General features: G+C 40.1%; 1 long non-coding RNA gene across 1 annotated transcript; it reads left to right on the forward strand.

The window, feature by feature from the left end:
- Positions 1-270: 270 nt before the first annotated feature.
- On the forward strand, positions 271-2,384 carry LOC133242204 (uncharacterized). The gene is made up of 2 exons (XR_009734813.1): positions 271-1,890; positions 2,080-2,384. It is a non-coding gene; the product is annotated as an uncharacterized LOC133242204 (long non-coding RNA).
- Positions 2,385-10,866: the final 8,482 nt, after the last annotated feature.

Genomic DNA, 10,866 nt, shown 5'->3' on the forward strand with positions numbered 1-10,866 from the left:
ATATTTTTGAGATTAGTGGTTTGTCAGTTGCTTCATTTGCTATTATTTTCTCCCATTCTGAAGGCTGTCTTTTCACCTTGCTTATAGTTTCCTTTGTTGTGCAGAAGCTTTTAAGTTTAATTAGGTCCCATTTGTTTATTTTTGCTTTTATTTCCAATATTCTGGGAGGTGGGTCATAGAGGATCCTGCTGTGATGTATGTCAGAGAGTGTTTTGCCTATGTTCTCCTCTAGGAGTTTTATAGTTTCTGGTCTTACATTTAGATCTTTAATCCATTTTGAGTTTATTTTTGTGTATGGTGTTAGAAAGTGCTCTAGTTTCATTCTTTTACAAGTGGTTGACCAGTTTTCCCAGCACCACTTGTTAAAGAGATTGTCTTTAATCCATTGTATATTCTTGCCTCCTTTGTCAAAGATAAGGTGTCCATATGTGTGTGGATTTATCTCTGGGCTTTCTATTTTGTTCCATTGATCTATATTTCTGTCTTTGTGCCAGTACCATACTATCTTGATGACTGTGGCTTTGTAGTAGAGCCTGAAGTCAGGTAAGTTGATTCCTCCAGTTCCATTCTTCTTTCTCAAGATAGCTTTGGCTATTCGAGGTTTTTTGTATTTCCATACAAATTGTGAAATTATTTGTTCTAGCTCTGTGAAAAATACCGTTGGTAGCTTGATAGGGATTGCATTGAATGTATAAATTGCTTTGGGTAGTATACTCATTTTCACTATATTGATTCTTCCAATCCATGAACATGGTATATCTCTCCCTCTATTATTGTCCTCTTTGATTTCTTTCACCAGTCTTTTATAGTTTTCTATATATAGGTCTTTAGTTTCTTTAGGTAGATATATTCCTAAGTATTTTATTCTTTCCGTTGCAATGGTGAATGGAATTGTTTCCTTAATTTCTCTTTCTGTTTTCTCATTATTAGTGTATAGGAATGCAAGGGACACTTTTAGGTTGTAGGGTTTTTTTTGCATGCAAACACCGAGCACAGCTTGCAGCTTGTATGATCAGCCTCATCCTCCCTAAACTGTTAGAACCTAAGCCTGGGTAGTACACCTATTGAGATGAGCAAGACCTCCCACATTTGAAACAAAATTGGGACCCCCCCAACATAGCAATTTTATTCACTGAAGTCTTGACAGCCTGAAGGCAGTGATTTAAGACTGGAAAACAGAAAACTGAGGAGAGTTGTATAGACACTGGAGAAAAAAGGTAGGATGAAAAATTTCCTTGGTAGTAGCCAAGAAGTGAGTGGGTCTTCAAAGTGTGTAGAGATATTTGTAGGAGGGAAATGAGATAATTCCCATCCACACGGACTTAAATATGGTCATATTACCCTGGATGGATTGAAGGTGAGACATACCAAAAACCCTTGGTAAGGTTGAAGCGTAAGAGAAACCAGAGCACACCACTGAATATGGTGGTTCTGGGAAATGTTTGGAGGAGACACCCTCTCCCTGCCGTGTAATCCACCAGACTTGACATGGGGAGATGAGAAGGGTGATAGGTCAGTTTCAAGGGTCATTTAAGAGTGTTAAAAATGACCCCTTTCTCCTACCAGAGCGATTTGGCCTTGCCAGCATCTCCCCCTCCTCCATGAATGTGTCAGGATGGTGCTTGGTGATGTCTAAGCCCTCCAGGGCTACCATTGGCTGGAAGAGAGCCTTGCTGACCAAACAAAGCCTAAGGGTGTGGCCCTTTCTTGTTCTGGGAGGGGCATATATGGACAGATCAGGAAGACTGGTGGAGCATTGGGAGCACCAATATGGAGAGGGAGAGCTGGAAATCACAAACACTTACCACTTCTGTAGAACAGCAGACCTCAAACACCAAAGCAGGGAAGAAGAGGATGCCCTCTGCATACAGGCCTGGAGGTAGTGTGAAGGTGAGATGACCCCACTCAAAATCCTCATCCTCTTTCCCATTAACACTCCCACAAGAGTCTTACCCTGGCCTTACCTGGCACTCCCCTCTTGAGCCTGCAGTCCTTTTCTCAAAGCCCCTGTTCTCATCTATCCCCCACCCTCTCCCCCCAAACCATGGCCCCTCTGTGCTGATTGTATTGTCTTTCCAGAAAGCCAAGAGAATCATGCAAGTGAAAAGATGCCGTCAAGGGAATGTGAGCAGAAGACGCTTTATGCCAGCACTAACCAACTGTCATCCCAGGATGAATGAGACATGGACTGAAAACCAAATTGAACCAAAGCAAAATCAAGAGACTGTGAAGAAACCCACCATTTCTGGTGATGACCAGGGCAGGCAGAATTTGGGAATGGTGGCGGAGACCACAGAAATCCCTGCAGAATCTTTAAAGTCTAGCTCATGAGAAATGGCTAGTTACACTCATGGTTATGAGAAAAATAAAAACCTGTTGTTGAAGATTTGTGTCTGTCTTTGTAAGCTCTCTGATGGTCAGGAGGGAAGAAGGGGAGAGGCAGGGGTGTGAGACAGACAAAGGTGGGGTTCTTTGCGGTTGGGGATTGGAACAGAAGGTCTACAGTTAGCCAGAAATTGAGGTGAGGTCTGAGCACTAAAGACAAATTTCTTCACACTATCTTCCAGGCAAGGGGCTATGTCCTGGAGTTTCTGCATGGGCTTGCGGGGGGTTGGACAATAGTCATATCACATCATGGTATAGATTGCAGTAACCTATATTAGGTGAAATGTGTCACTGGCCCCTACCCCAAAGGCAGAAAAATACATCAAACAATCACCTCTAGGCCACGACACAGTGGTGTTTGGTGCATCCTACCCTGTGTGGTTTCCCTGGTGGCTCAGACAGTAAAGAATCCGCCTGCAATGTGGGAGACTTGGGTTCAATCCCTGGGTTGGGAAGATCCCCTGGAGAAGGGAATGGCTACCCACTCCAGTATTCTTGCCTGGGAAATAACATGGACAGAGGAGCCTGGTGGGCTACAGTCCATGGGATTACAAAGAGTCGGACACAACTGAGCAACTAAGCATAACACCCTGTGCTATAAGCAGCTAAAGGCCTCCAAGTGGACAGAAAGACTCACCCCACTAAAAGTCATGGACAACACCTCCGAGAAAAGAATAGTGTTTGGAGGCTAAGACCCCACACTGATTAGGCCACTTGTTAAGAATATTTGGGATGGAACAGTTGGCTACCGAGGGTGGGACAGGGAATGGGAATTGCCTCCTTGGTGCAGGCACTAAAGGGGAGCCTAGTGTGCAAACATACTGGTAATTAAACTTTTTATTTTTAGATAATTGTAGATTCACATGTAGTTGTAGGAAATAATATAGCTAGATCTCATGAACCCTTTAGCCAGTTTTCCACAATGGTAACATCTTCCTTCTTGTACAGTGTCATAACCATGATTTTGTCATTGATACAGTTAAGATACAGAACATTTCCATCATCAAGTTAAGCCTCATATTGCCATTTTAGAGACATTCACTTCCTTCCTGTTATGAATTGAATGTTTGTGTCCCCCTAAAATTCACATATTGAAACCTTAAATCCCCAGTGTGATGGTATTTGGAGGAGGGGCCTTTGGCAGGTAATTGAATTTGGATCAGGTCATGGGGTAAAGACATCATAATGGAATTGTGCCTTTATAAGAAGATGAGGGTAACAAGCTTATACACGTGTACACCCATGGCGGATGCATGTTGATGTATGGCAAAACCAATACAATTTTGTAAAGTAAAAAATAATAATAATAATAATAAAATTTAAAAAAAAAAGATGAGAAAAAAGAATACAGTAAGAAGGCATTTGTCTTCTAACCAAGAAGAGGGCCCTCACCATGAACCAAATCTGTTGACACCATGAGTTTGAAGTTTCCAGCTTTAAGAACTATGAGAAATAAATTTCTGTTAAACCATGCATAAATCAGGGCTTCCTTGGAGGTCCAATGGCTAAGACTCCATGCTCCCAATGCAGAGGACTTTGATTCAATCCCTGGTCAGGGAACTAGAACCCACATGCAGCAATTAAGTGTTCACATGCCACAATTGAAGAACCCTCATGCTACAACAAAGTTTGGAGGTCCTGCATGCTGCAACTAAGACCCAGCACAGCTGAATAAATAAATAAATATTAACAACAACTAAAAGAGATAAAGGCAGAAATCAAAAATTAAAAATAGAAAATCAATGAAAACAAAAACTTTGTTGTTTATAAAAATCAATAAAATTGCTAAAACTCTAGCCAGATGGACTGAGCAAAAGAGAGAAAACATAAATTACCAAAATTTGTAATAAAAGAGAGGATATCATTATGGGTACTATGGACATTAACAGGATAATTAGGTAATAATATGGATAACTCTATGCCCATAAATTTGACAGCTTAGATAAAATGGACAAATTCCCTGAAAGACACAAACTAACAAGAAGTGACAAGAAACAGGTAATCTGAAAAATCATGTTCCTTTTTTTTAAAGATGACAAAATGACCTTTAGTTTCTTTTTGGGACTCTATGATTTCTGATTCTGGGTATATTGGACACAATATCAGGAAAATAGCTGCAACCTTTGTTTGTATTCACAATGCCTCCTTTCAAATCAGCCCTTGTCAGTGGCCCTGAGATGTATTGTCCCAATGAGGCTTCACAATCCCATCTACATGTTCCTGTGCAGAGGATCTTTTTATATGTTCCATGTAAGTTGTTACAGAATATTGAGTTGAGTTCCCTGCACTATATAGTATGTCCTTATTGTTTACCTATTTTATATACAGTAGTGTGTACATTAATCCCAAACTCCTATTTTATGTCCCCCCTACCCTGCTATCCCCTTTGGTAACATAAGTTTGTTTTCTATGTCTGTGAGTCTATTTTCATTTTGTAAATAAGTTCAAAGACTCACAGACATAGGAAACAAACTTAAGGTTGTTTGATTTTTTTTTTCTATTGAATTGTATGAACTGTTTGTATATTTTGGAAATTAATCCCTTGTCATTTGCGTCATTTATAAATGTTTTCTCCCATTCTATAGGTTATCTTTTCATTTTGTTTATGGTTTCCTTTGCTGTGCAAAAGCTTTTAAGTTTGATTATGTTCCATTCATTTATTTTTTGCTTGTATTTATTTTGCCTTGGGAGACTGATCTAAGAAAAGATTGTTACAATTTATGTCTGAGAATGTTTTGCCTACATTCTCTTCTACGAGGTTTATGGCGTCATGACTTATATTTAGGTCTTTAAGCCATTTTGAGTTTATTTTGATATATGCTGTGAGTTTATGTTCTAACTTAATTGATTTACATGAGACTGTCCACCTTTCCCAGCTCCACTTATTGAAGAGACTATCTTTTCTCCATGGTATATTCTTATCTCCTTTGTTATAGATTAATTGACTGTAGGTGTGTGGGTTTATTCTTGGACTCCTTATTCTGTTCCACTGATCTACATGTCTGATTTTGCCTGCATATGTCTAACATGTACCATTTGATGAGTTTGGGCATATGTATACACACGTGATGGGGCCCAGGTGGCTTAGTGATGAATCTGCCTGCCAGTGCAGGAGACGCAGAAGACATAGGTTCGATCCTTAGGTCAGGGAGATCCCTTGGAGGAGGGCATGGCAACCCACTCCAGTATTCTTGCCTAGAGAATCCCATGGAGAGAGGAGCCTGGCAGGCTACTGTCCACGGGATCACAAAGAGTCAGAGACAACTGAGGGACTGAGCATGCACACACACACACACACCCATGACACCAGCACCAAAATCAAAATAATAAATATATCCAAAACCTCCCAATGTTTCCTTATGTTCCTTCATTATTGTTTTTTATGTTTTTTTCCTATGTGTGTGGTAAGAACACTTAACATGACATCTACCCTCTTACAAGTTTTTGAGTGTACCACAGTATTATTAACTCTAGACACAATATTGTATAGCAAAACTATATTTATCTTGAGTAATTGAAACTTTATACTCATCAAATAAAAATGCCCTATCTCCTCTTCTCCTAGCTCCTGACAAGCACCATTCTGCTGCTGCTGCTGCTAAGTTGTTTCAGTCATGTCCGACTCTGTGTGATCCCATAGACTACAGCCCACCAGGCTCTGCCATCCCTGGGATTCTCCAGGCAGGAGCACTGGAGTGGGTTGCCATTTCCTTCTCCAATGAAAAGTGAAAGTGAAGTCGCTCAGTCGTGTCCGACTCTTCGAGACCCCATGGACTGCAGCCTACTGGGCTCCTCCATCCATGGGATTTTCCAGACAAGAGTACTGGAGGGGGTTGCCATTGCCTTCTCTGGCCACCATTCTAATCGCTGCTTATATGAGCTTAACTGTTGTAAATACTTCACATAAATGGAATTATGCAATATTTTACTTCTGTGACTGGCTTATATCACTTAGCATAACCTAAAAAAGAGCCATCATTTGCAGTAGCCCCAGATAAAAATTATGTGCAGGACATGTATATCAAAAACTACAAAATACTTGTGAAAAAAATTAAATAAGATTTAAATAAATAGAAAGTTTTAAACTCAGTATTGTTAAAATGTTAGTTCTTTACAAATTGATATATAGATGCTGTCCCCATAAAAATAACAGTATTTTTTCAGATATCCACAAAATTATTCTAAAATTTATATGGAAAGATTTTTGGAATAGAATAGAAAAAAATTTGTGAAAAGAGCAAAGTTGGAGGATTCACACTACCTGATTTTAAGATAATACACATTTATAGTAAACAAACCAGTGTGATATTATTCAGGAGATAGATACATAGAGCAATGACAAAAGATTGTAAAAGTTAAAAACTGACCTGCATGAATATAGCCAGTTGATTTTTGACAAAACAACAATGGAAGTTCAGTGGAGAAAGAATAGCTTTTTCAACAAATGGTGCTTGTACAATTGCACACTCATGTGCAAAAATGTTGATTTACTTCAAATCTATACATAATAGCTCAAAGGACTTTCCTGGTGGTCCAGCAGTTGCCTTCCAGTGAAGGGAGTGCATGTTTGATCCCTGGTAGCTCAAATGGATCATAGTCCTGAATGAAAAAATTTTAAACTATAGAAGTTCTAGGCAAAAGCATGAGAAAAAAAAATCTGTGTGACATTAGGTTGGACAAAAGGTTTTTAGATCTAATATCAAAACATAATCCATAAAAGAAAAAATAATCAATTGGACATTATATAAATTAAAATAATTTCCTCCACAAAAGACAATATAAAAAAGAATGAAAATGTAAGCCACAGATTGGGAGAAAATATTTGTTAATCACATGTCTGACAAAGGACTTGTATCCAGAATTTAGCAAGAACTCTCATAGCTCAAAAATAATAGCAAACTATCCAATAAAAATATGGAAACAAGATTTACACAGACACATCATCAAAGAAGATATATGGATGTATCAAATAAGATATGTGGAAGATATATATAGACAAATATGTACATGAAAAGATGTTCAGCATCATTAGTTTGGAAATGCAATTTAAAGCAACAGTGAGAACCACTACACATCTATTAGAATGAATATCATTCAAAAACATATAAAAAGAAAAAAAAATATATAAGCAAGTATTGGTGAGGCTGTAAAACTACTAGAACCTGATACAGTGCTAATTTGCAAAATGGTACTGCCACTTTGGAAGACACTGCAGCAGTTTTTTAAGTTAAACATACACTTCTCATATGACCCAGCAGTCCTACTCCTAGGTATTTACCCAAGTGAAATGAAACCACATGTTCATACAAAAGCCTGTACATCAATGTTTAGAGTAGCTTTATTCATAATTGTCACACAAAACCTGGAAACACTCAAATACTTCTCAACTAGGGAATGGACAAATAAACTGTGACACATCCATTAAATGGAATACTCACTTCAGTTTAGTTCAGTCGCTCAGTCATGTCTGACTCTTTGCGACCACACGGACTGCAGCACACCAGGCCTCCTTGTCCATCACCAACTCCCGGAGTTTACCCAAACTCATGTCCATTGAGTCGGTGATGCCATTCAACCATCTCATCCTCTGTTGTCCCCTTCTCCTCCTGTCCTCAATCTTTCCTAGCATCAGGGTCTTTTCAAATGAGTCAGCTCTTAGCATCAGGTGGCCAAAGTATTGGAGTTTCAGCTTCAACATCAGTCCTTCCAATGAACACCCAGGACTGATCTCCTTTAGGATGGACTGGTTGGATCTCCTTGCAGTCCAAGGGACTTTCAAGAGTCTTCTGCAACACCACAGTTCAAAAGCATCGATTCTTCTGTGCTCAGCTTTCTTTATAGTCCAAATCTCACATGCATACATGACTACTGGGAAAACCATAGCCTTGACTAGATGGATCTTTGTTGACAAAGTAATGTCTCTGCTTTTTAATGTGCTGTCTAGGTTGGTCATAACTTGGCTTCCAAGGAGTAAGCATCTTTTAATTTCATGGCTGCAGTCACCATCTGCAGTGATTTTGGGGCCATAATGCCTTGCCTTTAGTTAACAGGTGATCATTTGAATCAAATATGCATTTCTATTTCAAACAAATCAATGATAAATGTTTGAAAAGACATTTTCTTTTGAGTTAATATTAAGTCTATAGTAACAGGGAAGCTTTCTTGCTTTTTAAAATAAGTCTTATTTATGCCAAGAAAAAAAAAACTAAGTCAGCCACTGTTTCCACAGTTTCTCCATCTATTTGCCATGAAGTGATGGGACCAGATGCCATGATCCTCGTTTTCTGAATGTTGAGCTTTAAGCCAACTTTTTCACTCTCCACTTTCACTTTCATCAAGAGGCTTTTTAGTTCTTTTTCACTTTCTGCCATAAGGGTGGTGTAATCTGCATATCTGAGGTTATTGATCTTTCTCCCAGCAATCTTGATTCCAGCTTGTGCTTCTTCCAGCCCAGCGTTTCTCATGATGTACTCTGCATATAAGTTCAATAAGCAGGGTGACAATATACAGCCTTGAGGTACTCCTTTCCCTATTTGGAACCAGTCTGTTGTTCCATGTCCAGTTCTAAATGGAGTATTACTTAGTCATAAAAAGAACAAATGATCAATATGTAAAATAACATGAGTGAACCTAAAATGCATTATGCTGGGTTAAAGAAGCCTCTTTGAAAAGGCTACATACTCTGTGACTTCATTCCTATGACATCGTGGAAACGGCAAAATTATGGGGTGGAGAACTGGTCAGTGGTTGTCAGGGGTTATGTGTGTGGGACAGGAACTTTCATTACAAAGGGGTAGCATAGAGAGCTTTGGGGGGGATAGTTATGGAACTGTTCTGTGGCTTTGTTATGGTAGTGTGGCATGACTCTGTGTAAATTAGAAAACTTTTAATTATAAATATTATAAACTGAAAAAAATAATCCTTCCAGGTGGTTTCTGGGTAAAAGCCTGTGAAGGAGCAAGGGCAGGTGTGAGTAGGCCAGTTTCTCTAAGAAGTTCTTCCAGTTCTTCAGTGAGAGGCACAGGTAGACTGGGCCAGGTTAGGGACAGAGGAATTGAATCAAGATTTGAGAGCTATAAGGAGATAGTAAACAGCAATGTATAGTGATTGATTAATCATGTCTCAGTGGGAGTACACCAAGTCTCGAATGACTCCTAGGTTTCTAGTTTGGTAACCAGTCAGTATTGCCATTTATAAAATAGAGAGCAGAGGAGGAAGGCCAAGAATTGGAAGAAGGATACTATACTTATCTGGAGACGTAGCACACGGCAGAACAAGTTCTCTTTGGATGGATGTCAAGGTAGAGATGGTCAGCAGTGAACTAGAGACCACGATTTGGGAGCCCAGCAGCTTGGAAGTCGTTGTCACATGCAACATGTTCCTGTTTTCATCTGACCCTCTGTTACATTTGACAGTGTGCCTCTGCCTCCTTCTTGCAGCCCTCTGCTCTCTTAACTACTGAGACACTGCACCATCCTGATTCTCTTCACATTTCTGTGCCTTTTTTCCAGTCTTCTTTGTGGATTCCTCTTTGTCCATCAATAACTCTTGAGAACCTACTGTGTGCAAGGTGTCATACTATGTGTTAAAGATGCAATAGTAAGAGTGAGCCGGTTTGTGCCCTGAAGGACTATAGGGTCTAGAGAACTCTTCCTTGGCCTGCTCTTTAAATTATAGCATGCCTAGGCTCCTGCCCACCACTCTTTCTGGTGTTCAGATACTGTCCTGTTTGAGTCCAGCCAAATAATTTGCCATGTGTACCCCCGGACCTCTTGGTGGTCTTTGGCTAATTGAGCTTTATTTATCCTGAGCATACTTGAACCTATCCTCAAGTGGTGGCCCTGGCTCTGCCATTGAGTGCTTGTGAGACTTCAGTATGCCCCTTGCCCCTCCCTCGGCTTCCAGGCTCTGAAAGTGAAAGCCCCTCAGTCATGTCAGACTCTTTGTGACCCCATGGACTTCTCAGGGCAGAATACTGATTCCATGGAATTCTCAGGGCAGAATACTGGAGTCAGTAGCCTTTCCCTTCTCCAGGGGATCTTCCCAACCCAGGGATCGAACCCAGGTTTCCAACATTGCAGGTGGATTCTTTACGAGCTGAGCCACAAGGAAAACCCAAGAATACTGGAGTGGGTAGCCTATCCCTTCTCCAGGGGATCTTCCCAACCCAGGGATTGAACCCAGGTCTCCTGCATTGCAGGAGGATTCTTTACCATCTGAGCCACAAAGGAAGCCCAGGCCCTATCTGTCCAAAAAGAGGGCAGGGTGTTTTTAGGACAGGCTGTAATTCTGTTTGCTCAGAGTCTTCTCCATACCTTTATTTGGCTTGCTTTCATTCTCAAATTCTTTAAACCTTATACCATCTATTATATCTCAGAGCCTGAAGGGTACTTACAATTCCAAGATGCTAGATTATCTCCAAGATCCTGGGCCTCTAGCCCAGTATGCAGTCATCTCTTGGCCAAAGGCAGCTCATTCCTT

Source organism: Bos javanicus, chromosome X (genome assembly GCF_032452875.1).
Source record: "Bos javanicus breed banteng chromosome X, ARS-OSU_banteng_1.0, whole genome shotgun sequence".
NCBI classification, from domain to species: Eukaryota; Metazoa; Chordata; class Mammalia; order Artiodactyla; family Bovidae; genus Bos; species Bos javanicus.